A 5,805-nucleotide genomic window follows, 5' to 3' on the forward strand; every position below is an offset into this window, starting at 1 on the left:
TGCCTGAACTCCCAAGAGAGGAAAGTATAATGAGGCATGTCTGACCTTCCCCTTCCCATCATGGTCTAAATTAGTTTTTCAGGATTTCTTTGGAATCCCCTTGGTGGAGGAGTTTACTCAGTCAGTTGGGGGTAGCTCAGAAATTTGAGGGGAAGGGGTTACAGTCAACTATAAATGAAAATAATGTACCCATATGGAGGATAAGAAATGTACCCATTGTGAAGTGTCCTTGTTTGTTCCCAATACTGCCACAGATTTTTGTTAGGGGAATTTGGTGGTACCACTTGTGATAATAATAACTGATTTGCTAGAAATGTTGCATGCCTGTTAATGTAATGCTGTTAACAAATAAAAGTATAACCACTGCATCTAAATTATAGAATTCACTGGTTCATTTTGATGTGGTCCATGAAATTAACTTTTTAAATAGTAAACATGTGTTGACCATTTGCTTTGCTTTTTGTTAGTCACTTTCAGATATGAAGACTTGGATGGTAAAAAGATACCCGATAATTCAGCTTTAGCCCTGACATTGCCAGTTAACTGGTTGTGTGACTTTGGGATAACCCTGGTTTCCCATCTGTAAGATAAAGGAGAAGGAAACAGGGACAGATGGACTGCTGAGGGTATTTCAGTTCCAAGAAATGAATTCACGGCTAAATTCAAATTTGAAAAAGTGAGACATGATTTGACAACATGTTAATTATTTATTCTATTTGAAATATGTAGAAAGAAGACTTCTTTCTACCTGCTTTATGCAAAGGTACTCTTTTTTTTTTTTTTTGCGATGGAGTCTCACTCTTGTTGCTTGGGCTGGAATGCGATGGCATGATCTCAGCTCACCACAACCTCTGCCTCCCAGGTTCAAGCGATTCTCCTGTCTCAGCTTCCCGAGTAGCTGGTATTCTAAGCATGTGCAACCACACCAGGCTAATTTTGTGTTTTTAACAGAGATGGGGTTTCTCCATGTTGGTCAGGCTGGTCTCGAACTCCTGACCTCAGGTGATCCACTCGCCTCGACTTACCAAAGTGCTGGAATTACAGGTGTGAGCCACCGTGTCTGGCCAGCAAATGTACTCTTAAACTAACTCACAGAACCATATACACATTAACATATATATAATGCGTGAAGCAAACTTTTTACATATTTATTACATAAAGTTAGCACCAGAAATAAATATCAGTACCTAAAATGTAAAGGGAGCTATGTAGTCATAGTGATTTATATACAGCCAAAAAACAATATATTAAACAAATCTGGAACTTTCAGCATTCACGCTATAAATCAAAATAAATATGACAAAAGATGTTACCTGTAGGGGAGAGACAGTACATAAACGTGTGAGAGAGTTAATGAAAAATACCAACCTCCTGAGAGGAAGGGGCCTCAAACCCCTTCCCCACACAGGCTGATTACGAACTGTTTATTCTGATACTTAAGTATCTTCCCAGTGTCATCCTGAACTTACTTTCTTTCCTTCACTTTTTCCTTTTCTTGAACTCTGCTATAAATGAAACTGCTTGGTGTTCCCCTGTATACCCTTCACTTCACTTCTCTGCTGTGTTCTTTCCCTTCTCTAGAAATCTCCCAGCCTTCTTCAAGACCTATACTTCGAGTGGAACCTTCCATCTAGACTCCCAGCCTAAAATATCCACATTACAATTCCTTAGTCTCCCTCATCTTCTGAAACACAGATCACCCTTGTACCTATCATTCAATCCTTCAGGTTCTTTCTAGCCCAATCTGTGCCACATCTTTATGTGTTATTTCCTCTCTAAAGCTTATCTCATGTGATCATCATTTCAAGAATGAAAACTCTCCATAATCATAATTTACAACTATCTCCATGGATATTAGGGCCTCTCAGGTTACGTATGCAAATGTCTTCCAATCACTGGCACAAATTATGTGATTTTGGGGGACGAGTGGGAGGGTTGGTGGAGGTGGCATAATAAGGAGTAGTTGAGGAGGAAAGTGGGATGAGCAGAATGAAAGTATACATTGATATACTTTTTTCCCAAAGCAAATCCTGAAGGCTCATAAGAGAGAAGAAAAGCTCTCTAGTCCCATAGTTTTCCATAAAGTCATCCTCAGTGATATGTATAATACTATCTATATTTTAAGTAGAGAAACAAGACACACTTCTAAAAATGCAAACAAGTACCAAAACTTGAATGTTAGTATATTCCACACATTCTCTCTAAAAGCAGAAAACGCATTTCTTTAAAAAAAGTTAATTAACACCTGGAAAATAAAGGCACATATAAAGCATATCAGAAATAATTAAGGGGCACATCACAATACTATGGGTCATATTAAAATAGTAATAGTATACACTCAATTATTGAAGGCACTGGGCTTGGAATCTAATGACATTTTTATCTACCTCTATGTGTTTTTACACTGATCATTAATATCTAATAAAATGAAATATAGTTTTCCAAGTGCTTAAAATACTATTTGCAACCATCTTTGAATTTCCGTGATCCTGGCCACTCTATTTCTCAGTGAAACATAATGTAGATTCCTACACAGGCTCACAGGCTGAGGACACCCTGCTTATGCCAATTTCAGTCATAAATAAGTTGCATTCTGTTTTTACACTGAAAAAGAATGTTCTCTATGAATTGCATGGAAAATAAGTCACATGAGAAGAAACTGACAATAAGAAGTGTCCTCAAGAGAGTAAATTTTACAAATTTGATTTGGAAAGGCCCACAGAGCTCATTTACCACTTCTGAGCTCCCACTTTTTTGAGAATGCCTTCTACTATTTTCCTGATCCGCGAGCAATAAGCCTCATCTTGCAAACTGCTAATGAAATGTTTCATTGTGAACCGCTGGAATGATTAGAAAATTCTTCCTTATAGTCTCCTAAATTCCAGTTTCTTTTAGGTTTGCCCTCTGCACCGATTTGAAAGAATTCTTCCTCTACTGGCTGTGCACTATGGCTCATGCCTATAATTCCAGCATTTTGCGAGGCAGAGGCAGGTATATTACCTGAGGTCAGTAGTTTGAGACCAGCTTGGCCAACATTGCAAAACCTATCTCTACTAAAAATACAAAAAGTAGTCGGGTGTGGGCCAGGCAAGGTGGATCACACCTGTAATCCCAGCACTTTGGGAGGCCAAGGCAGGCGGATCACTTGAGGTCAGCCTGGGCAACATGGTGAAACCCTGTCTCCACTAAAAATACAAAAATTAGCCATGTGTGGTGGTGCATGCCTGTAATCCCAGCCACTCGGGAGGCTGAGGCAAAAGAATCACTGAACCTGGGAGGTGGAGGTTGCAGTGAGCTGAAATCGTACCATTGCACTCCAGCCTGAGCAACAAGAGTAAAACTCCATCTCAAAAAAAAGAATAAATGTCCTCTTCTATAATGATTTGCTTTGTGGTTAAGAATGCAAGCTTGAGAGCCGCAGTGTAGACAGGAAGCACAGGTCTGCTGCTGCTGCTGCTTCCTAGCTAGGTGAAATGGAGAAAGTCTATACATCATTTTGTGTCCAAGTGCACCTCTGAAAGGTATAAATAATAGGATATGCAGTTGTTGTGAGGATTAAAAGCCCCAGCCCTGAGGAGGTGCTGAGCACGTAAATAAAGGAAGTCAGAGAATAGACAGCAGAATTCATAGTAAGAGAGATACCCATTAACTCTGAACTCCCTGAAGAACCAGAACAGCTGTGAAGTCCAAAGCTACAGCTCTGGCAATCTTCAGGGAAAATTTTTTCAGTGACCTTAACCAGAAGGCATGAATTGGGGAGATCTTGGGTGGAGAGGAGGAGAATCTGTTAATAGCAGCTAGTCATGTGTTGACGCTTTCATTCCCTAGGCACTGAATAGATTTGCAATTTAAAAAACCTTAAAAAGCAGCTAGAGAGGTGGCTCACACTGTAGTCCCAGCACTTTGGGAGGCCTGGGTGACAGAGTAAAACTCTGTCTCAAAAAAACAAACAAGCAAATAAACAAACAAAAAACAAAGTGTAAAACTTTGTAATCTATTTCAGACCATAAAAGTGCCAATAGTAAAAAATGTAATTGAATACTTTCATTTCCTAAGCATAGGGCATTTTTTCTAATTTAAATGATTCTCACTATCCAATAGCATAACCAGGAGCCACGTTTGGTAAATTAACTTTAAATTAATTTAAATAACGTTATAATTGAGTTAATCGTAATGGGCACATATCAAGTGCTCCATATTGCTCAGCACGGATATAGAACATTTCCATCACCACAGAAAGTTCTATTGGGCAAAGCTGCTCTGCAGTGATGGTCCCTTTTAGTTACGGCCTTGATGAATAGCGCATCAATAAATGGCCAGTGTTGGAATGTGTGCATCAATTATTGCATACTGAGCACCAATTTTAAATAAATGCCTTCCCAAATATGGAACAAAATGAACTCAAATAAAAGCAAACTTTGCAGCTAAACATTCTTTCTCTTTCTCTGTTATCCAGTCACCTTCCCGATAAACTGTCCTGGAGGAAAAGAAACAGGAACAGCAGATGTGTTCAGTCAGTGGATGTGATAAACTTTCAAGAGAAAAAGAACAGATGGAAAATGAACTTCATGATGTCTTTAAGGAGTAGTTTTTTTGTTTGTTTGTTTTGAGACAGAGTCTCACTCTGTCACCCAGACTGGAGTGCAATGGCATAATATCAGCTCACTGCAACCTCTGCCTCCTGGGTTCAAGTCATTCTCCTGCCTCTGCCTCCTGAGTAACTGGGATTACAGGTGTGCACCATCATGCCTGGCTAATTTTTATACTTTTCATAGAGACAGGGTTTCATCATGTTGGGCAGGCTGGTCTCGAACTCCTGACCTCAAGTGATCCACTCACCTTGTCCTCCCAAAATGCTGGGTTACAGATGTGAGCCACCCCACCCTGCTGAAAACATGTTTTTAAAAATTAGGATCATGAAGAAATTTAATTATACATTTTATGCCTAATAAAATAGAAACCATGCAGTTTGCCTCATACTTTGCCATTTCAAAGAACTCAGTCATAGATTTTTAACATGGATTTTGCTCTTGGAGGCTCTTTCTGAAATTCCCAATTTAAAAATATTTTGCAGCAAATTTAAAGGATGATATTTTAAAGTCAGTATAGTGGGATCCATTCTTTAAAATTCCTTTTATAACTTCACAGAAAGTTAGAACTGGAAAGTATCTTAAGGACTATGTAATACCCTGTTTTTCAAACTATTTTTAGAGATAAAGCGTTTTGTTCAAAAAACATCTCCTCTGGAATGGGGAGCAAAGATAGAGAAGCAGAGCAAGAGCTACACTGTAACTTAGTATAGAAGATACTAAGTAGGCTCAGTTGGTCCTGTGGCTGGCCCCCTACACCCAGAGACAAAGCCAGGGATCTAAACCAAAGCAATCAATCGTAGGAACCACAATATGTCACTTTCTGAGGCTGACCTGAAGACTGAGGGCAACATCTGAGATCTAGGAAGCAAACTTGATCCGATAAGGCAATGCATGTTATAAAAGCTAGACAGAAAATGTTAACATAGCTGCACAAGAAAGAGACTATCTCACAACCTTTTAGCATTTATAACATATTCCCTGCCCAATCACTCCTGCGAAGACAGCTTGATATGCTACAAAGAATACGGTCCTTAGAATTAGATGGATTACCACAGATGCTTCCTCAAATACTGTCTTTCTTCACATATTAAACAGGTAATATTTGATAACAAGGTAATTTGTGTGTGTGTGTATTTATCATATGTATATAATTATACACATCAATTATATGTTCATATTGATATATATATTTATGTGTACATCTCAATATATG

Source organism: Callithrix jacchus, chromosome 7, assembly GCF_049354715.1.
Source record: "Callithrix jacchus isolate 240 chromosome 7, calJac240_pri, whole genome shotgun sequence".
Taxonomy (NCBI): domain Eukaryota; kingdom Metazoa; phylum Chordata; class Mammalia; order Primates; family Cebidae; genus Callithrix; species Callithrix jacchus.